Source organism: Trichomycterus rosablanca, chromosome 16 (genome assembly GCF_030014385.1).
Source record: "Trichomycterus rosablanca isolate fTriRos1 chromosome 16, fTriRos1.hap1, whole genome shotgun sequence".
NCBI classification, from domain to species: Eukaryota; Metazoa; Chordata; class Actinopteri; order Siluriformes; family Trichomycteridae; genus Trichomycterus; species Trichomycterus rosablanca.
The window spans coordinates 2,119,289-2,144,230 of record NC_086003.1 but is presented as its reverse complement, the minus strand read 5'-3'; the positions used below and the strand labels follow the sequence as shown (position 1 = coordinate 2,144,230).

The window sequence follows — 24,942 nt, the reverse complement described above, 5'->3', positions numbered from 1 at the left end:
TGGTTAAATGCTAATTTTCTGTTTGTCCACAAGAAACATATATCTGTTGATCTAAAAGCAGACAGGTTCCAGCGACAAGACTACACGTGCAGCACGCCGGCTCAAGTATTCAAAGAATTTATCATGTGCTTTTTAAAAGAACAACTGTAAAAAAAATGCACAAAAACATGCAGGCCAAAACAGGACGTCTTTACAAACTCTGATCCTTTTTCTGCATGTTCTATTTACTAGGAAATATTGCTTACAGTTACATCAGGGAAAATACATAGGAGGAATTAAATGTCTTAAAAAGCTGTACATACTAGGGATGCGAATTCTACTAATTTCTTTTAACCAATAACTGAAACGCTTGAAGCGGCCCAGTGAAATATAAAACACATCATATAGTTTAGTATTGACAATACATAGTGAGTGTGGCAATAATGTAGTTTGTTTGTTTATTAATTTATTAGGATTTTAACGTCATGTTTTACACTTTGGGTACATTCATGACTTATTTACTCATTACACAAGATTCATCAGGTCACGAGGTCATATCGAACACAGTCATGGACAATTTTGTGTCTCCAGTTCACCTCACTTGAACGTCTTTGGATTGTGAGAGGAAACCGGAGCACCCGCAGGAAACTCACACGGACACAGGGAGAACATGCAAACTCCACACAGAAAGGACCCGGACCGCCCTACCAGTAGATCAAACCCAGGACCTTCTTGCTGTGAGGCGATAGTGCTACCCACTTAGTCACTGTGGCAATAATGTAGAACAGCAAAATGAACAGAACCAGTTTAGCACCAGTATTACAGTATCACAAGCACTAACCAAACATGCTAAATATAATTTGTTATAGCTGCAAAAAGTCTGCATACGTAAGTACATGGTTTTATAGCCAACCAACTTAAAGTCTGGTGTCCACATACTTTTGGCCATATAGTGTATGATAGATAAAGTTTGTATTGGTCCTCTCAAACATACTGTACTTCAGGATCCATTTCACACGGATGACAGAACTTCTTAAAACAAAAAAAACGACACAAACAGAATCCACACAGGTTCAAATATTTGTGGACTTTATATCGAGACAAACCAGAACACTGGCGCATTATTAGACTCACTATAGGCATTGTTAGACATGCACACACACGCGCATGGTGTTCACTCAGGGTTTGGAATGCCATTGAGAGGCTTGTCAGGTTCTTTTCTGTGTAAGTGTGTACAGTGCCAGTTCCAAATTAACAAACACAATCCACAACTTAAAAACACCCAACAAACCCAACCCAGGAGCACATGTTCAAATCAGCACATGGAAATGTACAGACTAGTGAAGGTTGCGTTCATGAAACCTTTTAACTCTCCTGTAATACAGGACACGGTTTATATAAGACGTTCTGAATCGCAGCCTGATGTCTATCTATTACTACATGGACAAATGTGTTGTGACACCTCTTCTAATTTTTAAATGTATGTGTTTTAGCTAAAATAACAGGTGTAATGAATCGATGACTGTGCCTCCGTGCACAAAGCGAGCTCTATAAAGACATTCATTAAACTCCAGCGGCCTGCACAGAGCTTCAATGAACGGCGCTGGAATGAACCGGAATATCTACTGAGACTTCTTGGCCAACATCAGTGCCCAGCCATACAAATGCTCTTTTGACTAAATAAGCAAAGATTCCCACAGGCATACTTCAGAGTCTTGTGAGAAGCCTTCTCAGAAGAGTGGCTGCGGTTATAGCTGAAAAGGTCGCCTAAAGGTCGCTCTATTTTAATACCGTTTGTTTTTGAAAGCTCATGGCTGAGTGTCTAAATACTTTTGGCGATATAGTGCACGTCTGTGGAGGATTTCTGATGAAGCCCGATGAGAAATGTTCTCACGCTACAGCCACAAAGCTCGACACAGATTAATAGACCATAACCTCTAATCGTCTGGGTTCTCACGTTTCAGAGCAGCTCAGCAGTTAAACCGCTACCCAATACCAACCAATCCATATCAATTACAGGAGTGTTCCACAAGTTCAGTGCAAAATCATTGCTTTAAATGTTGAATATGTCCAGAAAATGTGTAATAATCCCAGTACGCAGGGCCTAATAATCATGATTATAACATTTTGAACTAAATTAATTGTTTAAAACTAGAGATGGACCGATCGGGGTTTTTGGCACCGATTCCGATCTCCTTTCAGGGACATCGGCCGATAGCCGATTCCGATCGGGGGGGGGGGGGATTAGCAGTAAATAAACTTAAAAAGAGCCTCACAGTAAAGATAAACCGGAGCAGCGCGCGCGTGTGTGTTTGTGCCTTTAGAAGAGACGCTTTGTTCACAGTATCGCTATAAGTCATCAGAGCGCTGCTGCCTTGCACACCAGTAGCGGTGTAGTCTCCATGACAACGCTGTCCACGGAGTGGGATGGGAAACGCGGAGTGGACTTAGCAAATCTCCGTTCTCTTCCTCGTTCCTCACAGCCAACTACACAACAATACCACTTGAAAATGGCATTGCTTAATGTTCGTTCACTCAACACAAAAAGTACTGTACTCAGTGAATTTATATCTGACAGTGAACTAGACTTTTTCTGTCTCACTGAAACTTGGCATAAACCCTTGGATTATTTTATGTTAAATCAGACCACGCCAATGGGATACTCGTATATTGATGAACCTCGTATGGAAGGGCGAGGTGGTGGTGTTGCTGCAGTCTATAGGGATGATATTAAAATAACCACTTTGTCTTTTCCTGCTGCTCTTTCTTTTGAACACCTGGCTTTCAAGTTGTCAGGGCCTACTCCTCTGGTCACTGCTGTAGTTTATCGTCCGCCAAAGCCAAACGCTTCCTTTCTCTCTGATTTTTCAGATTTTTTAACCCAGCTTAGTGCCCTCTCATCCTCTGTACTGCTTATGGGTGATTTTAACATCCATATTGATGACAACAACTGTAAATTTGCCAGGGAATTTTTGGAATTGTTACAGTGTTTTAATTTCACACAACATATACATTTTCCAACTCATAAAAAAGGTCATACTCTTGACCTTGTCTGCTCTACTGGTGTCCTAGTTCATCAGCCGTCCAGCCATGACCTTACTGTCTCTGATCATTTGACAATCATCATGGACATTGAGGTCACTAAGCCCATCACTAGAGCTAAACGTAAAATATCCTTCAGGAATCTTCAATATATCTCTCCCTCTGCTTTCTCAGATTCTCTTGTTAAAAAGATGTCTGTCTGTCCTGTACTGTCTAGTAATTCATCTGACCTTGTCGATTACTATAATGACATACTCGCCTCATGTCTTGATGAGCTGGCTCCTTTGAGAACCAAATTTGTTTCATTTAGTCATTCCGCACCATGGTACACAATTGAGCTTCACCAAATGAAATCCCGTAAACGCCAGCTTGAAAGACTTTATAAGAAAACCGGTCTAACAGTACATTATCAGATTTATTCTGATTATCTTCAACATTACAAAGACGCTCTTACGGCAGCCCGATCCACTTACTATTCCGAACTCATACATGCTGGATCAACAAATCCTAAGACTCTCTTTTCCACAATAAATAAACTTCTCAAACCAGTTGACAATACTACCAATTCCTTTACAGTTGACAAGTGTAACTCTTACCTCTCATTTTTTCAAACAAAAGTTGAGAATATCCACAATTTTCTGACAGTTTCCCCTGTCATCTCTGTTTCTCCACCTATCTCATCTCAATTTATTACCCAGCCTCTGTCTCAGTTCTCACCTGTGTCTCATTTGGACCTATCTGAGATCTTAACAGGGATGCGAAGCTCCACTTGTGTTTTGGATCCTGCTCCATCAAAACTTGTTAAGGGTTGTTTTCCAGTTATCTCATCACTTATCACAGAGATAATCAATTCCTCTCTTAGTTCTGGCTCAGTCCCTCAATCACTCAAATTGGCTGCTGTTACTCCCATACTTAAAAAACCTGGACTTGACTCTAACATTATGAGTAACTTTCGGCCCATTTCCAATCTTCCATTTCTGTCGAAAATACTGGAACGTGTTGTTGCCTCACAGCTCAAAGATCACCTAAATTCCAATAATCTATTTGAATCATTTCAGTCTGGTTTCCGCCCCCAGCACAGCACTGAGTCAGCCCTCCTCAAAGTCACAAATGACCTTCTTCTTTCCTCAGACTCTGGACAAATTAATATTCTCGTCCTCCTTGATCTTACTGCAGCTTTTGACACCATTAATCACTCCATTCTTCTGTCCCGCCTTGAATCCTCTGTCAACATCACTGGTACTGCCCTTTTGTGGTTAAGGTCATATCTCGTAAACAGACAACAGTTTGTTAATATCAACAATTGTAGTTCTGCCATTGCCCCACTGTCCCAAGGCGTTCCCCAAGGCTCAGTGTTAGGTCCCCTTTTGTTTATTCTTTATATGCTCCCCCTTGGTGACATCATACGTCGGCATGGTTTACATTTCCACTGCTATGCTGATGATATTCAGCTTTACATCTCCTCCAAATCCATTAATACTGAACTTCACTCCACTCTGACAAATTGCATCACTGAAATGAAATTGTGGATGAAAGCTAATTTCCTCAAATTAAACTGTGAAAAATCAGATATGATCATCGTAGGTCCTACAACCCTGGCAAAAACCACAAAAAATTTTCAAATTACCATTGATAATGACACTTTGTCTCCGTCTTCTAACATCCGAAATCTTGGTGTAATTTTTGATAGCAACCTCTCTTTTGACCGCCATGTAAATCACATCACCAAAACTGCTTTCTTTCATCTAAAAAACATAGCACGTCTACGTCCATCACTCTCCTTTTCTGCCGCCGAAACCTTGATTCATGCTTTTATTACATCCAGAATTGATTATTGCAATAGCATCCTTTATGGTACATCTAACAAAATCCTAAAAAAACTTCAGTATATCCAGAATTCAGCTGCTCGCCTCCTTACTCATACTCGCTCCCGTGATCATATTACACCTGTTCTACAAAAACTTCATTGGCTTCCCGTTGCTCAACGCATTCAATTCAAAATTCTTCTATTCACTCACAAAGCTCTCCATAATCAGGCCCCATCCTACCTCACCGACCTGCTCCATCAGCACATTCCCTCCCGTAGCCTTCGCTCTTCTGAGGCTAACCTACTGTCCATACCCTCTAGGACCAAGCACCGGACCTGGGGTGACAGGGCCTTTTCCATAGCTGCTCCATCTTTATGGAATGCTCTCCCCAAACACCTACGAGATTGTCCTGACCTGTCCAAATTCAAGTCACTTCTCAAAACTCATCTATTCAGAGTGGCATTTAACTTGTAACAACACAAAATAAATGCTTTTATTTTTGCTATTCTTTTTAATAGTTTTTATACTTAGATCACGACAGAAATGTGAAGTCCTAGATCCTAAAACTTGTAAAGTTTTCAGTTTCCTGATTGCATGAAAATCTGTCCTGCTTCTGTCTAATTTTAAGAAATTGTTCTATATTTGTTGTTCTCTCTCATAATTTAGCTAATTTTTAATGAACTGTCTTATGCTGCTCTCTTTGTTTTTATCTTAATTATTCTTGATGTTGATGTACTATTTTGATTTTGTACTATGATTTGTATGGTGTATGTACGTATTTGTTTTGATTATTTGTCTTATGTAAAGCGTCTTTGAGTATCTTGAAAAGCGCTATATAAATAAAATGTATTATTATTATTATTATTATTATAAGTGATTCATTGATTCATGAGTTGATTCGTTTTTATGTGAAGCGTAAGTTTCTCTTCTCAGTTCTCTCTCCGTGTTTACTGTTATTAATTAAATGTCGTGGTTTTAAATAAACACCAGCTACTACACAACATTTTGTGTGACTCTCTTACATTAAAAAGCTTCATTAAACTGCTATTACCACAGATCTGTAACCGAGTCAGACTCGTTCCGTCTAAGGAGCTAAACGTTTTCTAAAAGTTCAGCAGATGATCCTGAACTAACGAATTTGGTAATTAATAAACTTTTGCCTCTGATTGGCTCTGTAACGTTTTCTGTTCTCATCTACATCACAAGTAAGAACCGCTTACGATTTACCAAAGTGAACCAGGAGTTTATATAACGTGCTGATAGAATCCACTCAGATGTGACCGGGTTGAATTATCTTTTTAAAGTAAATATTACAATCAGCAAAATTACATCGTAAGAGCTTTCACTGTGGTTTCTGTACGATTGTTGATGAATGGTGATGTGATGGTTGGTGCTTCGTAGCTCAAAGTCTGGATCAATCCACTGAGCTGTTAACTTAACATGGTCTTTATATATCACACGATCGGATCGGCTACTTTTAGGAAATATCGCCGATCGCCGATAGCATATTTTGATTAAAAATCGGCCGATACCGATTCGTAGCCGATCGATCGTCCCATCTCTATTTAAAACATAAATTCACCAGCACTCGCTCCACTATATAAACAAAGTGTGCTGGTCTAGCAAGAATGGACCAGACTGAAACACTGCTTGTCTTTCCGCATGACATTAACCTGCAAGGTTCGTTTGTTTGTTTGATTAGTTTTTAATGCCGTACCGACACACTGGGGTAATTTACACGGCGGTACTCAAGTTGTTTCTTCATTTTGTGTCATTTTAAACAAATTATAAAAGATGTTTTATATTTAAATATGTTAAAAAATGCATTATTTTTCCTGGTGCTGCAGATTTAAGCACATTTCGTATCTCGTTTTCGTTAAAAAAAATCAGTCATTCTGAGTGTAGTGTTTTGCAGTCTATGAGTATGTGTTTGATTGTTAGTCTCTCTTTACATTGATGGCAAACCTGCAAGGTGAGTAACCTCCCTGTGAAGCTGTTTTGAATTATAAGCTGCATGGAAGTCCTGGAAATTACATCACATTAAATTAATAACCAGAGGAAGGAAAAGAGATTGGATACTACTTTCTAACCAAAGCCAAACCAAAAACGTCATTAGGAAGGACACGCTACAGTACACACTGATTCCTGATCACAGAAATTGGGTGCTGAGCCTGGAAAATCGATAGGAAACATCACACACAGGCCTAGAGGTGATAATAATGGTAGAATGTTTGATAACAGAAACAGGGTTTGAAGATTTTCTCTATTATCTATTTCACTGTATAAACGATGACAATCTAAATGCTGGACGTTTGAACAGTTAGTGATTTCAAATTGCACTGACAGATCAGGTTTCTGCCTGTAGTTTTGCACACACAGTAATGTGTAAGTTTAGATCTCAGAACTTGCATCAGCTTGTACAAGTTTTCAACATTTTTGTCTGTTTCTTCTAAATATGCACTGATCAGAAATTAGTTGGGTGTTTTTACTGTTTTGTGGAGGGTTTTTTTGCTCAAATGCTTGAAACAAACTCAACAGAAAGCTTTACACTGTGACAAACATGCTGAGGAGGCAACAGAACAAAGTTGGGGAACATCTATAAAAAGAATTATTGGATAGACACAAAGAGCGAAAAGCTGATCTGGATCTGCTGCATAAGGATAAATTATCTGTCTTTAATTCAATCACACACCAGTCTGTTAAAATAAATGTGATGGAACAATTAAATATAGTACTCCATTTCTCAGAAATGTCTCAGAAATATCAATAATATTAATCCTGTGAAAATGGTGTCAATTTCTGTGTGGGGTCACATCGACCGGGATGAATTAATAGGAGAAAGACTCAAATCAGAGCTCTAAGGAAATGACATTTTTCCTCGAGAAAGAGACGAAAAACTAAATGAACTCAGGTATTATTTAAATTGGACTTTCGACTGATAAATCATGCAAAAATGTATTAAGCCACCTTGATTCTTGGGATCCGAGTTCTTTCTCTGTAAGATACATTTTCGTCACTGGTCCAGTTTATCCAAAGCGACTTACAGTACTGTGACAGTATATTATCTAAGCAACTGAGGGTTAAGGGCCTTGCTCAAGGGCCCAACAGTGGCAACCTGGCAGTAGGTGGGGCTTGAAAAATGTCAAATGCTGCTGTTTAAATGTATGTTATGTCAGTCACTATACAATAAGCTTAATTAGTTACAGCGATGATATTTATTCTAATTTACTAATATATTGGTAAGTCTTTAAGTTTGAGTGGCTCAGCTTTAACTAACCAGCTTATTAGCCTTCCTAGTTAGCATCAACAGCTATCAGCCGACCAATTGTTTATCCAAAAGCAACACAACAGATACATGTCAGTCGTTTTCTTTAGCTGAATTGCGACCATATTCACAAACATTAGCAATAAATTTGTTTCCACAACAATAAACCAAAACAATTTTACAATGAGAAAACAACAGTAAGATAACTGATCATTGTATCTATGTAGCTAAACATTCACCAACACTATTTCTCCCACCCGTATAGAACACATCCCGCCTCCTTGACCAGGATTGGTGAGTAGTTCATAAAGACCGAAATACCAGCCAATCACTGTAGAGAACACAGAAAGGCAGGCTATTACTAGCCAATCCGGGCACGCGTAGCAATACTGGCGGAAAACGGGTGGGGGAGGAATAACGCCCAAATACAAATGCGTTCGAATCTGCATACTAGCGTACTAACTAGTACAGTCAAGTATCAATACATGTGGAGTATTAACTTGTATCGGTGGATACTATTTAGTAAGGTAGTACAGGTAGCACCCACAGAGCGCTACATTAAAGAGACACATCCCTTACTGCCCATAAAGCACCAAAATACACCCAATACTCACCTAAAACCGAGGAGTCCGGCTGGTCAGGAGGTCCGGGGACTCTGTGGCAGGTTAAATCCGCAGTGTCATGAGTGTGAAGGTGGGGAAACGGAGTTAAAATGAGGAACGGAAAGGATGAGGGCTGCAGCGTTCCTCTTACACACTGGGAGAGGGGGAATGCAGAAATGTGACGTTACGCTCGGATATGCTGTCGAGGCCCAGTCCGCGTAGAGCCGAACTCAGGACTCATGGGAAGTGTAGTTCATAACAAACTGATACTACTACTCCTGTTAGAACTGCTTCTTTTACATTACACTTACATTTTGTTTGTTTAGTAGGATTTGAACATCATGTTTTACACTTTGGTTACATTCATGACAGGAACGGTAGCCACTCATTACACAAGATTCATCAGGTCACAAGATTATATTAATTAAACACAGTCATGGACAATTTAGTATCTCCCATTCACCTCACTTGCACGACTTCAGCAAGAAGGTCCTGGGTTCGATCCCCAGGTGGGGCGGTCCGGGTCCTTTCTGTGTGGAGTTCGCATGTTCTCCACGTGTCCGCGTGGGTTTCCTCCGGGCGCTCCGCTTTCCTCCCACAGTCCAAAGACGTGCAAGTGAGGCGAATTGGAGACACTAAAATTGTCCGTGACTGTGTGCGATATAACCTCGTGAACTGATGAATCTTGTGTAATGAGTAACTATCGTTCCTGTCATGAATGTAAGCAAAGTGTAAAACATGACGTTAAAATCATAATCATAAAATCATAACGAACACAGTCGTGGACAATTTTGTATCTCCAGTTCACCTCACTTGCACGTCTTTGGACTGTGGGAGGACACCGGAGCTCCCGGAGTAAACCCACACAGGCACGGGAGAACATGCAAACTCCACACAGAAAAGACCCGGACCGCCCCACCAGGGGATCAAGCCCACGTAGCCACCGTGCCACCCTTAACCCTTAATAAGTGGTTCTATTAAATATTAGTAGTTGTCTAAGATCTTTAAGTTAAATTATATTCATAAGAGATAAATTGCTTTAAAACTACCTACAGTGGCAGCCAAAAGTCTGAGACCACTAGTAAAGAATGCTTCTATTTTGCAATAAAATATAAGGTTTTTTTATTTGTTCAGCTTACTTCACAAATTTATATATACAGTATATACATATATATACAGTATATATATATATTTCCCAGTATTTGGCACGTTCATATTTATAACAGGTGAACAATTTTACATGTGCTTCATTTTCTTAGTGCAAAAATACTAAGAAAGATTCAACTTCTCATTCCATTTTTTATGCTGATTATATGGTTTGTAATAAAAAAAACCCTCTGTATTAAATTCAGGACTATGCAAGATAAATGAATGTTTTGGCCCCCTCTGTACATAATGTGCTGCACTCTTGGTGCTGCAAATCTACCTGCTGCACCACTGTGCCACCCTAAAGCACAACATATTGTTTGTTTATTAGGATTTTAGACACTTTGGTTACATTCATGACAGAAACGATAGTTATTCATTACACACCAAACAGTCTTGGACAATTTAGTATCTCCAATTCACCTCACTTGCACGTCTTTGGACTGTGGGAGGACACCGGCGCACCCAGAGGAAACCCACACGGACATGGGGAAAACATGCAAACTCCACACAGAAAGGACCCGGACCTCCCCACCTGGGGATCGAACCCAGGACCTTTTGCTGTGAGGTGACAGTGCTACCCACTTAGCCACCGGAAGCACAACATATTAATACCAGATTGTGTGACAGCATTGTACTGGGTGACACCTTTGGTCATGGTGTAAATCTGACCTCTTTTTGATCTACAACATCCATATGTTTGTTTCAATAATAGCTTATATTCCTGCAGCATGTTACTTCAACACTTGACTGTATCTGTCAGTAGTGATAGTGCAATCATGCTAGAAATACTGTAGTGCACATCCATGCAACGTTAAGCCCTTATTTTCATATCTCAAAATATGATTTGACTCCCAAACTGTGGGCTGATTTGTCTTTGTGCTGATGTGTGACGCCCTCTGGTGGTCATTGCCTTGTTCCCTCTTTTCTCTTCTGGGTCTCCTCTTGTTTTTTAGACTTCTTGTGGCCAGAGATCATACAGCTGATGTATCCTAAAGTAGGGGTTCAGGAGATTAAGACTCAAAATAGACTTGAACTTCTTGGGTGCCCTAGACAGTATAAAGGTTAATTAAATAAATAAAAAGTAAATATTTAATAAAGATATAAGAAATGCAGTGAAAACAAAAGTGATGGTGCTTGTGAAAGGAAGACAAAAAACGGTAAAGGGCGTGGTTGTGTGGGTGAAAGTGTGAGTGTGTGAGGCCCTGCTATGGATTGGCTCTGTCCATGCATCCCTGCCTTGTGCGTATTGTCTCTGGGTGGCTTCAGACCCACTGCAGCCATGACCAGGATGAAGCCGTTTTCAAAATCTAGTCACTAATGAAATAATTTCTATTACAAACCCGGGTCTCACCGGTGCTATCGGCCAGCTGGGCATCTACAAATATGTGGTTGGCTATGTCTGAGGAAGGAAGGATGGCCAGAACTCTGTGATTGGTTTGCTCCCTGTGCAGGGTATTTCCCGGTGAAACTGGACCCGCCACAACCCTGACCAGGAGAGAGCAATTGATGGAAATGTAATGAAAAAAATAACTTCCTTTTTTGAACACACCTCAAACAACATTGTTTTAATGATAGTAACTATAACTGCTGGGTTTCTCTCCTATTCTCGCAGGTCATAATACAAAAGAAATGAATGAACACACACACACACACACACACACACACTGCATTATGGGTGAAGGTCACTGAACTCGACAATCTCTCTAACACTCTGCAGTTGCTTTTCACATGTTTTTCGAGAACTTTTCTCATCTACAACAACAGCACTGCAATCTCCTCCACACACACACACACACAGTCAGAAGTCTCCTGAAGTTCCACACTCTCCAGATGGCTGTAACACTTTAGCTGTCGCTGTCAGAGACTAATTAATCTTCCTGGTGAGAGGCATCTTCCCGCAGACTTGCAGCACCCAGCCACCGTTCCCACCCTCCTCTTTCATCCCTCCATCCTCTCGCTCACTTCCTCATTCCAAATCTCGCACCACAACACACAGGCAGACCCATCTCACACACCTAACACACATACTTTTACTAGTCCTGCATGCCACTCCTTAAAGCTTTTATAATCAAATGTACAGTTTTCTCACAAACGTAGCTTATCATCCAAAACTCAAGTCCAAAGTTTGTTTTGGTGGCAAGTGCAGTGTTTTCAGCAACCGGTTTATGACTGTGCAAAGCAGAGATGTTGACAAGTCACAAAATACAAGTTCAAGTCAAGGCTAGAGTCAAAGTCAAGTCATGAGTCTATAGGCTAGAGTCCAAGTCAAGTCATGAGTCTATAGGCTAGAGTCCAAGTCAAGTCATGAGTCTATAGACTAGAGTCCAAGTAAAGTCATGAGTCTTTAGGCTAGAGTCAAAGTGAAATGACAGTCTTTAGGCTAGAGTTGGTGACAAGTGAAGTGTTTACAGCAACCGGTTTATGACTGTGCAAAGCAGAGATGTTTACAAGTCACAAAATACAAGTCCAAGTCAAGTCATGAGTCTATAGGCTAGAGTCCAATTTAAGTCATTAGTCTTTAGGCTAGAGTTTAATCAAGTCATGAGTCTTTAGGCTAGAGTCCAATTTAAGTCATTAGTCTTTAGGCTAGAGTTTAATCAAGTCATGAGTCTTTAGGCTAGAGTCAAACTCAAATGAGCCCAACACTGAGGGAAAGTAAAACGATCTACAATATTCAAGAAAACACTGCTGTGCAGTAAATACAGTTTTCCATTTATACTCCTTATATAAGCTCAGTAAAATAAAGCTTGAGGAAAGAGAGGGCGAGAGAGTGAGTGAGAGAGAGAGCTAGTAATAGTGAAAGGAGAGAGAGGAGAGCTGGTGGATTGGGCGGTAGGTGGTAATTAGTATGGCAGAGCCTGAGTGATGATATATACGTGAGGCTGCGGCCTGTTCTTAAAAAAGTTCAAACCTTAAACGTGGAATCACACAGTACGGCCCACTCACTCCTTCAGAACGTCTTCCTCTAGCTAGCACTTTCAAACTGAGTGTACTGTCCACCTGCTCTTCAGAGTAAATACTGCATACACCCAGGAGACTGAGGAGAAACGTACAGGGCCTTTATTCACTTTTAATTTGCCCACAATGCCTTTTTATTTTGTACTGTTTAAATAAAAACAAAATATTAAATACACTGTGTGGCCAAAAATATTTGAACACCTACATACATACATACATACATACATACACAGCTACATGTAGGACCCTCAGTCCCTGTTTACCACCTGCTACATGTAGAGGAAACGAATGAATGAATGAATGAATAAAACCAGAGTGGAGGGCTGTGATGTATAAACTGAGCAGGTGTTTCTCACTCAGGTAAACACACCTTCTGGATGAATGTGTGTCTTTAGCCAGCAGGTGGGGACAGTAGGCCATCTAGACCATCCGGTACAGTCACTTTACCAGTGTGTGTGTGTGTGTGTGTGTGTGTGTGTGTGAGAGAGAACAGACGACCTGTTCGTGGTGGTGAGAGCTCGTTTCACACAGCTCTGTGCTCCTGCATTAGCATTCATCATCAAGTTCATCGTCTCCCAGCCTCGGGGGGAAGTCTCGGCGCTCCCCAGTACAGGAACTACAGGAATAAACTGGTTGCTAATGGTTCCTGTTACAGTGATGTGACCTAAACTTTTAATAGCCGGCCAAGTAAAACCAACTTGTCTCCATTCACATACACTACATGGACAAAAGTACTGGGACACCCCTTCTAATAAATCAGGTTTAAAAAGGAAATAATATGCTTCCAACTTTGCAGCAACAGTTCAGGGAAGGTCCTTTCCTATTCTAGCATGACTTTTAGAGGGCCTGGGTTAACAATGACCGCCGCTAGTACTTTTGACCAGCAGGGTACCAATGGAACTATACTTCTGAGGGAGAAGAAGATGAGGAATGATTGTTCTGAGGCACAGGGTGGTGAGAGTTGGAACACTATGGAATGTGGGCACTATGACTGGTACAGGGATTTCATGAGAAAAGTTCTGATGATGTTTCTGCCAGACAAGAGGAGGAGAGAGGAGGCCAAAGTGGAGATTTATAGATGTTGTGAGGAAAGACACGCAGGCGGATGGTTTGATAAGTTAATGTTCAGGACAGAGCAAGATGTGGTCCTAACAAGTGCACCCAAAAGAAGAAGAACCAAATTAAAAGTGGTGTCTTCATACTTTGGTTCATGTTGGCTCATGAGATGAAAACGCATCGACAGGTGAGCTGGCGTAAATGCCCTGAACTTTTTTAATGAAGTGTAGAAGTAAGGTATGACATGACTATGAGAACATGTCTGAAGTTTTGTGGTGTGCCGCTCGCTCTCCCCCTGCCGGCTCGGTTCAGCCCTGCGCCCGACCCCCCGCTGTGTGCCGCCGGTGCTGTTCGCTGGCTGAGCGTGTCTGTGTGAGTGTGTGAGCACCCGTTGAGTAGGTGGGTGAGCTGGAAGGCAGTGGGTGAGGTGGGAAGGGGGGCAGATGGACCGAGGAGAGAAGTTGGTGGAGGAGAGAGAAGGTGTCAGGTACTCAGGAAGGAAGGAGGCAGAGAAAGGAGCTTTTTTTTCTCATCACGAACTTCATGAAAAAAATAAAGTTCTGGACATTTACGCCTGCTCATCTGTCGGAACAGTTTCATCTCATGTTTGTCGGGCTTTTACTCTGAGCTAACATGAACGAAAGTATGTGGACACCACTGTTAATTTGCTTTAGGTGTTTCAGGCACAACTTACAGTAAACAGGTGTGTCACTTTAAATATATAAAATAAATAATATGCATCAAATTTGGGGCAACAATCTGATAAAAGTTCCTGTTTCCTTTCCTCTGTCTGCATGACTGTTCCCATGTGCACAAAGCAAGATCCATAAAAACATGGTGCGAGAACTTTAATGGCCTGCACAGAGCCTGGAACATCACATCAGTGCCTGACCTTACAAATGCTCTTTTGGAAGAATAAGCACTGTTCCCACAGTCACACTCCAAACTGTTGTGAATGATGTTACAGACACACAGGGGGAGGGAGGCAATTCCACATGAATGCCCACGGTTTTGGTTTAGATTTTCCAACACCGGCTGTTTAATTTCTTTTTAATTGGCACCAGAGACTCGTGTCGTGTGTGATTCTCACTTTGTGTCTCATATTGTTGAACAATCTGCTTTTATTGGTGTTTTATACTGAGGTCTTTGTCTGGACATCTCATAACCAGCCAAGCTAGAGTATCTTTATTTTTGTGTTTAGGTTTGTAGCACTTTGTGAGGACCACGTGTCTCAGTTATTCTCTGAACGTATTATTAGATATTAGACCTGATATTAGAACTGGCTGGTGTCCATAAAATGTTTGTATTTAAACATTCCAAGACTAAACCCTGCTGTAATTAGAAGCTGCTGAAGCATCCGTGTCCTCCGTGTGTTGCCCAGTGAGTGTTTGGCGGCCTGTCCAGAGTGAATTTCTGCCCTGCACTTATGTGCTTTTTTATTTTAATTAAAGAACGTACTTTCCTATGGAGTAAAATGAAACCAGCAGCTTTTATTGAATCCTCCTTATTAACGTCTCAGTACTGATCTCAGTAACAGTATAAATGACACACCAACTCTCTTCAGATCCTCCTGTCAGTTAGCTCAAACACACACACCCTGTTCAGTGTGTGTGTGCGTGTGTGAAAGATGAGGGCGAGGGCACGACGTCTGTACGAACGTGTCCTGTTGCGTCTGAGGGGGCTCAGCGAAATCAGGCCACACTGGATCGTCAAGGTTCCTCTCAAGCCTCGACGTTTCCCACACACTGGGCTGCTTAATTAAAGTAAAGCCCTCCACTCCCTGTCCCGGCCCAAACACGGCCTTGTTCCTTTTGATAACGCCGTCACGAGGGGGCCGGATAATAAAAACCTCTGTATGCTTGTTAAACATGTGGGTGTGTTTTTCACTCTGCAAAGACAGTGAAAATAATGAATGTGCTTTTGTTATGTATAACAGATCTTTTATTATAAGACCTGGCAGGATTGTAGTTTGCTGATCCACTCATTTAGCACGTCTCACGTGTACAAAAATGTGTCAGGACCATTGATGTGAAGCACCACTGGTAGCTACAGTTTATCTGTGCTGATTTCCACAATCTGCCTTCGATGTGACGCTGAATATGGGTGGCCGACCTAAAAAGTGATTGTAAATAATACAGTATGATCTAGGCAGGCGGCACAGTGGGGCACCTTACAGTAAAAAGGGCCTGGGTTCAATTCCGCGGCCAGGCAGCCAGAGTCCTGTCTTTGTGAAGTTTGTATGTTCCTCCGGGTGCTCTGGTTACGTCCCACAAGTCCAATAACATACAGTTAGGCCAATTGGAGCAAATAAAAATTGGCCAAAGTGTTTGTGTGTGTGTATGTGTGTCTGCCCTGTGATGGACTGGCGACCAGGGTTTTCCTGACTTTTGCGTTCCCGTATTAGGAGTATCCCTGGAAGTTTGGGTACCTGAGTTTGGGAAACCACCATGGGCGCTGGGTTACGCAGTGGTCAAGTACTCTAGCCTACTACCGCTGGGATCTGGGAATCCAGGGTGCGAATCAGAATTCAGCCCAGCCCAGCTATTGGGAGATGCACTTGTCAGTGTGCTCTCAGTGTCGATTCCAGGCGCAGATAAAATAAGGAGGGTTGCGTCAGGTCCAAGTCTGGTATGCAAGCAGATCTGATGTAACGGCCCTTAAAAAATGAGAGCAGCCAAAAAAAGGGGAACGATTATATGGTAGAGGAACATAATATTAAAAACACCAGAGTTTCTTGTCATTGGAGTTCTGTGTCACTTTAATAAGTGAGAGGTCAGCAGGTGAGGACTAATTAACCTGTTTATGTTCTTCCCTTATGACCCCTATAAACAGAATAAAGTCTGAGTGAGTCAAAACCCCAGACTCTTAACAAGTACCTAAAAGTCAGTGGGCTGTGGTGGGGTAATGGGAGGGGTGTGTGTGTGTTTGTGGCTGTGGGTTATGACGTTTGTCTTGGGTGGGGGTATGAAAAATACTAGTAAGGCCTCTGCTGTGGTGAGCTATTGAAAGTGTGTTCGGCTGGGCCTCCTAATGAATGTTCTGCAAGACGGAGAGGGTGTGTGTGTGTCGGGGTGGGGGACACGCGAAAACAGATGACTCAGACACTTGAGACAGTCTGGAGTGGTTAAAGTTTTTGTATTGTCGTCCCAAACATGATGGGAAACATAAAACTGGGTTAGAATGTGAGTTATGATTGACAGATGTGTACAGATGTGGGTGTGTTATGCTGTGATTGTGTTTTTAAATCATTATTTGGCACAGCTGTAGCCTAGTGGTTAAGGTACAGGACTAGTAATCAGAGGGTTGCCGGTTCAAGCCCCACCTCTGCCAGGTTGCCACTGTTGGGCCCTTGAGCAAGGCCCTTAACCCTCAATTGCTTAGACTGTATACTGTCACAAATGTAAGTTGCTTTGGATAAAAGCATCTGCTAAATGCTGAAAATGTAAATGAAAATGTATTTGGTACAACAGGCGTCGTAAAGGTGTGTGAGTGTGTGCGTGCACAAGTAATCCAGGCTCCTGTTTGTGCATGTTTGGCTACACTCCTTCTTTCTTTGACTACCACATTAGCTGCTCCATCATCTCTACCCACCGCACCCTTCCACTGCCTATAGAATGTATTTATCCTCATACACTTGTATAAGACGTGTATGTCAGTGCAGTTTTGGAACTTCTGCGACTGCTATTTTTCTGTGACTAAATACTTACATTTATATTTGCTGCATTTAGCAGACACGTTTATCCAAAGCGACTTACAGTTATGACTGAATACAACTTGAGCACCTGAGGGTTAAGGGCTTTTGCTCAGGGGCCCAAAAGTGGCAACTGGGCTGTAGTGAGGCTTGAACCAGCAACCTTCTCATTACTAGTCTAGAACCCTAACCATTCAGCTATCACTGCCCTTACTTTCTCATTTATTAAAACAACATGGAAAGTTGGTGAGTCAAAAATATACACACATTAATAATTTGAGGGCGTTCGGATGGTGCAGCAGTACATCATGCTAGCCCACCACCTCCGAGGTTTGGAGTTTCAATATCAGCTGTGCTATTAGCTGACTGTGCGCCTACACAGACATTATGTTACACATGGCTATGTCTGAAGGGTGATGGATTTGTGCCCTGTCCAGGGTATTCCTGCCTTGCACCCAGCGGATAAATTATGAAATTATTAATTTGATGGTGTAGAAAATTCTTAGAAGACAATGAAGAGCCATTAAGAAGCCTGAAGAGGCTGGAGGATCTGGACAAACACTATCCATACTGTCTCAAGGAGTTGAAATCAACTTGACTGCACCTTTTATAATAACAATAAAGCAAGTTCTATAATGGTATGGAATGTTGTGGTCGCTTTATTCCTCATTAGAGATTAGTATTGACTACATCTAGTGACCTCTCTGTGCCCCTATTAACAGGGATTGTATAACTGCATCCCTGAAAAATGACATGCACCAGCAGTCTGTTTGCAAGGTAAAAAAGTGTCACCTTATACTGAAAGAAAATGATTCAGAACCATTAACTCTGCCATTAATTAAATGCTTCTAAAACCTATGTGACACAGTCAAGCAAGCTTTCATCAACATTGGCCCATGTGAAAGAGATGATAGAGCTAATTTGTTAAGATAATGACCTGCCCTGGGATAGATTGACTTTCTGGTCAGGATGTAATTCCATTCCTGCCTTGTGCTAAGTGTTCCAGAGTGTCTTTGGGCTCACCACGACCCTGACCAGTATGAAGCGGTTAGTGAGTGGCATTGTGGTTGGGTCAGGAACGTCTTAAAATGGGGTCACTGTTTAAAAAAGATTAAGAACCTCTGGGTTGTACTGATGAACTCCTGTGTGTGTGTGTGAACCTAAAGCCTTGTGATGCTCTGACGGTTACAGATTTGCTGAATATGATGCGATAAGATGACTAGCGATATCACGTCCTGCTCTCTTCTCCTCTCGACGTGCTCCTCACCGAGCTTTTCCTCTGCTCCGTTTGTAACGTCTCAAACCTACAATTGTGCTGCAGGCTGAATTTAGGAGCTGGAATGTTGGGGTGGGCTGAGTGTGTGTCACCACACAACAAAGCCGAGCTGAAGGGCGGCGGCCTCCCCTTAACGTCCTCCTCAGCAACCGCTCTGGACCGGCTGCTGGAAAACGATGGGACGCATGGATGGCACCACAGCTCTCCACCCTCAGCTCGGGGCCTGCAGGATCCACGCTTTAGTTCAAGGGTCACAACACGGTGTAGAGTTTTATACTCGAGCTTCTTTTTCTTCTCTGTCTTTAGACTCTTTATATCTCTCACTTGTTCTGGTCCTTTATACTCTATTTTTTCTTGTTCTTCGATATTATAGAAACACAGGCATGAACAATCCTGCATTGTTTTCTATATTACTGATGCATTTTCTCCCAATTTAGCATAGTCAATTTGTCTTTCGCTGCTGGGGGATCCCTAATACAGCATTTTTAAATTAATCTGTGCTCACTGCACGTGTTTCACAGGAAATCTTTCCTTACAACTGCAATCAGACTGTTCAACAATTCATAATAATTCATAATAATTTATAATAAACACCTACATTTTGTATGCTGTGCATGCACTATAACACTAATGTTTACATGTATATAGAATCTCACTGTGAATTTTTATTGCTTGTTTTTATACTGTTAGTGAATGTTGTATGTATGTAAGAAGTTGTTTGTTGTCCGATGTGAGCTGCTGGAACAAAGACATTTCCTGCAAAGGATCAATAAAGTATCTATCTATCTATCTATCTATCTATCTATCTATCTATCTATCTATCTAATGTAAACAAAACATAAAACTGATTTTCAAATTTTTTTTTTGCTGACGCATAACATCATTTGGTTCTTTCCTCTTTGGTTCTTGCCTCTGATTATTGTCTGTTTTCTGTTGTCTGAGTTTCCCATGTTTGGTTTCTGCAGGTACAGTGTATCACAAAAGTGAGTACACCCCTCACATTTCTGCAGATATTTAAGTATATCTTTTCATGGGACAACACTGACAAAATGACACTTTGACACAATGAAAAGTAGTCTGTGTGCAGCTTATATAACAGTGTAAATTTATTCCTCCCTCAAAATAACTCAATATACAGCCATTAATGTCTAAACCACCGGCAACAAAAGTGAGTACACCCCTTAGTGAAAGTTCCTGAAGTGTCAATATTTTGTGTGGCCACCATTATTTCCCAGAACTGCCTTAACTCTCCTGGGCATGGAGTTTACCAGAGCTTCACAGGTTGCCACTGGAATGCTTTTCCACTCCTCCATGACGACATCACGGAGCTGGCGGATATTCGAGACTTTGCGCTCCTCCACCTTCCGCTTAAGGATGCCCCAAAGATGTTCTATTGGGTTTAGGTCTGGAGACATGCTTGGCCAGTCCATCACCTTTACCCTCAGCCTCTTCAATAAAGCAGTGGTCGTCTTAGAGGTGTGTTTGGGGTCATTATCATGCTGGAACACTGCCCTGCGACCCAGTTTCCGGAGGGAGGGGATCATGCTCTGCTTCAGTATTTCACAGTACATATTGGAGTTCATGTGTCCCTCAATGAAATGTAACTCCCCAACACCTGCTGCACTCATGCAGCCCCAGACCATGGCATTCCCACCACCATGCTTGACTGTAGGCATGACACACTTATCTTTGTACTCCTCACCTGATTGCTGCCACACATGCTTGAGACCATCTGAACCAAACAAATTAATCTTGGTCTCATCAGACCATAGGACATGGTTCCAGTAATCCATGTCCTTTGTTGACATGTCTTCAGCAAACTGTTTGCGGGCTTTCTTGTGTAGAGACTTCAGAAGAGGCTTCCTTCTGGGGTGACAGCCATGCAGACCAATTTGATGTAGTGTGCAGCGTATGGTCTGAGCACTGACAGGCTGACCCGCCACCTTTTCAATCTCTGCAGCAATGCTGACAGCACTCCTGCGCCTATCTTTCAAAGACAGCAGTTGGCTGTGACGCTGAGCACGTGCACTCAGCTTCTTTGGACGACCAACGCGAGGTCTGTTCTGAGTGGACCCTGCTCTTTTAAAACGCTGGATGATCTTGGCCACTGTGCTGCAGCTCAGTTTCAGGGTGTTGGCAATCTTCTTGTAGCCTTGGCCATCTTCATGTAGCGCAACAATTCGTCTTTTAAGATCCTCAGAGAGTTCTTTGCCATGAGGTGCCATGTTGGAACTTTCAGTGACCAGTATGAGAGAGTGTGAGAGCTGTACTACTAATTTGAACACACCTGCTCCCTATGCACACCTGAGACCTAGTAACACTAACAAATCACATGACATTTTGGAGGGAAAATGACAAGCAGTGCTCAATTTGGACATTTAGGGGTGTAGTCTCTTAGGGGTGTACTCACTTTTGTTGCCGGTGGTTTAGACATTAATGGCTGTATATTGAGTTATTTTGAGGGAAGAATAAATTTACACTGTTATATAAGCTGCACACAGACTACTTTTCATTGTGTCAAAGTGTCATTTTGTCAGTGTTGTCCCATGAAAAGATATACTTAAATATCTGCAGAAATGTGAGGGGTGTACTCACTTTTGTGATACACTGTACCTTCCACAAATGCATGCAAAAGGTGGATTAGCTGCTCTAAATTGCCCTTGTGTGAGCGAGTGAGTGATGGACTGAGTAAGTGTGGGTTCTGTGAGCTTTATGCCACCACCAAAGTTCCTTCAAACCAAACTCATTAAAGTGTTTTTATTAACCTAGTTTTGTGCAGGAAAGGGCCTTCCTTAAACTGCTGCCACAAAGCTGAAAGCATAAAATACACATTCTTCTGGCCATATATTGTTTCTTCAAAATTAGTCCAAATTTAATCACATTTTCAAAAAAACCCAGAAACACTAGAAACTCAAATTTGTGATTTTTGTTTGGATAAAGAAGTGTGTTTTAATTATTCAGTCACAGAAAAAATCAGTTATATAAATTATTTAAATCCAAACACTACCATGAAAAACATGAGTATTGAAGTATTGACTTTTGAAGTCACTGATGTTTTCTCATCTTCATGTTTTTGACCTTTCTGGAAGGTGTTAAAGGAGCGGAAAGAAAGAGCCTCGCCGTATTGTTCACCACACAAGTGTCGGTATGAGCGTCTCTGTCTCTCCCATCGCGTGCAGTCGAATAGGAGCAGCCTGCAAGACAGACGGCGGAACAATGGAAGGACGCGTCGCACGTTTGTGACACGAAGAGACGAATTCAGTCACACCTCTCGCGGTGTCGCGTTCCACCCCGTGACGAGCTGGCTGAAATATGCAGCTCGGCGTCTCTCTTTTTATCCGCTCCTTCCTTCTCTGTCTGCTCGTTCCTCTCTCTGCCGCTCGCGGTGGGTGACCGGGCCCCTGAGACGTCTGTCGTCTGGTCCTTCCCCCCCTCTCGATCTCCTCGGCCCTCTCGGGACGGCGCAAGGTGCGGTGCGAGACGCCTCCTGCCATCTTTAATTTTCACCTCCGCCTACGCGCCGATGCCATGGCAACTCAAGGGTGGCGACCTCGTCACTGATACCCTCCGGTGCCCATGCTTCACCCGGAGGAGCGATGCCCGATCGGTGCCGGCGGGAGACGGCAGAGAGAGAGAGCAGGACGACTCAGAAAGCCATGCCAAAGAACTACGGCCCTGCAGAAGCTTCCTGATCCAACTGGTGCTCGTGTGTTTTTTATTAAAGCTTAATGGTAGCGCTGGAGAAACTCCAGTTCAAAACACTTATAAACACATAAAGAGAATCATTTCTGCAACTGTGCCTTTTCTGTGACTGAATGATTGGAAAATCTGAAATCCTATATTAATGATTCTGATTGACTATAGCCTGTGACTTCTCTGTGCCCATATAAATACAGCTGATGTGACTGAACCCAGTCGACTAAGCCACAACAAGCATTACAATGAAAGTTCACGAAGCTCTATATACACTATATGAACAAAAGTATTGGGACACCCCTTCTTATTTATGAATTCATTTGTTTCAGCCACAACAGTTGCTAACAGTTGTAATAAATTAATTATACAAAGGAAATTATATGCTTCTTCTTTGCAGCAACAGTTTAGGGAAGGTCTTTTCCTTTTCCAGGACTATAAAGGTGTATATGAAGAAAAGCTCCAGTGAGTCCTGACCTTAATCCCACTCAACAGCTCTGAAACGGAACGTCAATTCAGCTTTCTTGACCAACATCACTGCCCAGCCATACAAATGCTGTCATGTTTAGACTGAATAGGCACAAATTCCCACAGACAATATTCAAAGTCTTCTCTTTTCATCCTGTTGTAGCTGAAAAGGTCACACAGAGGTCGCTCTATTTTAATAGCCCTTGAGTTTGAAATAGGCTGTACAACACATTTAAAGTCAGGTGTCCAAATACGTTCTATAGTGTAGAACTCAGAAAGTAGATCATAGGTTTTCAGTAGCAAGGGGGGGTCACAGGTAACTTCGTATCTCAAGATCACCTGTAAGAACGAGTGTACCAAAGTGAAAAGTAACCTACATGGCCAATAATATGTAGACACGCCTTTAAAAGATGACGTTTAGGTGATTCAGCCAAACTCCTTGCTAAGGGGCGAATAAAATCAATTAAACAGAATGAATTACTTGCTGGGTGCTCAGGTGGCACCGCGGTCTGTTACACCAGCTCACCACCACTGAGATAGAATGCAGGGGTTTAATTATGAAAGCAGAGAACTGGAGAGGGGGAAAAGGCTGGAGGTACCAAACACACCTCAGTTCTGTCCATCAAAAAGAGGTGGAGGAAGAAAACACCTTTAACACGGTGCCAATAAATGTCTGTCTATATATCTGTCTGTCTATCTATCTATCTATCTATCTATCTATCTATCTATCTATCTATCTATCTATCTGTGGGTCTGTCTGTCTGTCTATCTCTCTGTATATCTCCTACCTTTAGGAAACCCATGCAGACATTTTGAAACTGTGAGTCCTAATCTGTGACTGTGGGTCCTAATCAAGGTCCCAAAACACTGCCATCCCAAACCACTATTAGCTACCCAACAATTAGCTAGCCCGATTATCCTACCCTTCAACTGATACACTGATTCATATTCAACTGATTATATATATAATATAATACATATAAAAATAACTGGCCATGTTTGAATTTGTATCCAGGTCCAGGTCGTTTTCGATGGGGTGGAGTTTTTTTGGGGGGAAATGACAGCATGACTGTTGTTAAGCTTATCTAAAAGGTTGCAGACAGAGGCAGGTTCCCACACCAGCGCCGAGATGAGGGGATGGAAAAGAGGAGAAACTGGAGAGGGATTTGAATCAGGTACCCGGCGTGTATGTTACACCACACTGTAAAGTCTGAACCAGGAAGATGAAAGGAAGTCATGCTGAGTCCTCGCTGAGATAACCTCACTTCCCTTTTCTGTGCCTATTATCTACAACTGGAAGGGTTCCAAAAACAACCCATGCCAACTGAGAGTGATCCAAAAAGTGGAAAATCTACCTAAAATAGACTGGGTAAAGCGCTGAGGGTAAAAAAGAAGGTGTGTTCGGATGTGAAAATAGATTTTTGGAGGTTCTTTTAGTTCTGAGGCCGTTTAAAGACAGAAAGGATTTTGGAATGTCAATTATTATTATTATTATCATTATCCAGTTGAACACAATCAAGGATCCCACAAACAGTATTATTTATAACAGCTTCAGTTTAGTCTCACAGGCCAGACTTGATCCCCAACTAAACTGTCTGGAGAGGATTTAGACTTAATGGTGGGTAAGAGTAAAGTCTTACTGGGTCGGTACTGAACTGGTGTGACTTAAGAATAAAGTTTTACTTTCTGAGAAAAACGAAGCCTTGATCTCTAAAACGTATGAAGTCCTAATCTCTGCCTCCTGAACATTTTCTTTATAGCGGTCATGCTGCAGGTGAACAAGCTTTGGATGAACTATATGGCCAAATATCCAGGTTTGTTTCCTTAGCGTTTTCTCCAGATTTGGCACAGTTTTCACGCTGGATGCCCTTACTGATGCAACCCTCCCATTTTTTTTCGGGCTTAGGACCGTCACTGAGAGCGCACTGACAAGTGTGCCTCCCTTTGGACAATTT

General features: G+C 42.0%; 1 protein-coding gene across 5 annotated transcripts in view; it reads right to left on the bottom strand.

Annotated features, from left to right (window-relative positions):
- Positions 1-24,942, bottom strand: part of ctif (CBP80/20-dependent translation initiation factor) — a 126,153-nt gene that overhangs the window by 47,546 nt on the left and 53,665 nt on the right. The window contains exon 1 of one of the 5 annotated variants that reach the window (XM_063011536.1): positions 8,709-8,837. The exons of the other annotated variants lie outside the window; for them this stretch is intronic. The gene's annotated coding sequence lies outside the window, so the exon portion shown is untranslated. Of the gene's footprint in view, positions 1-8,708; positions 8,838-24,942 lie in introns of those variants that run through there. 5 annotated transcript variants of the gene reach the window in all.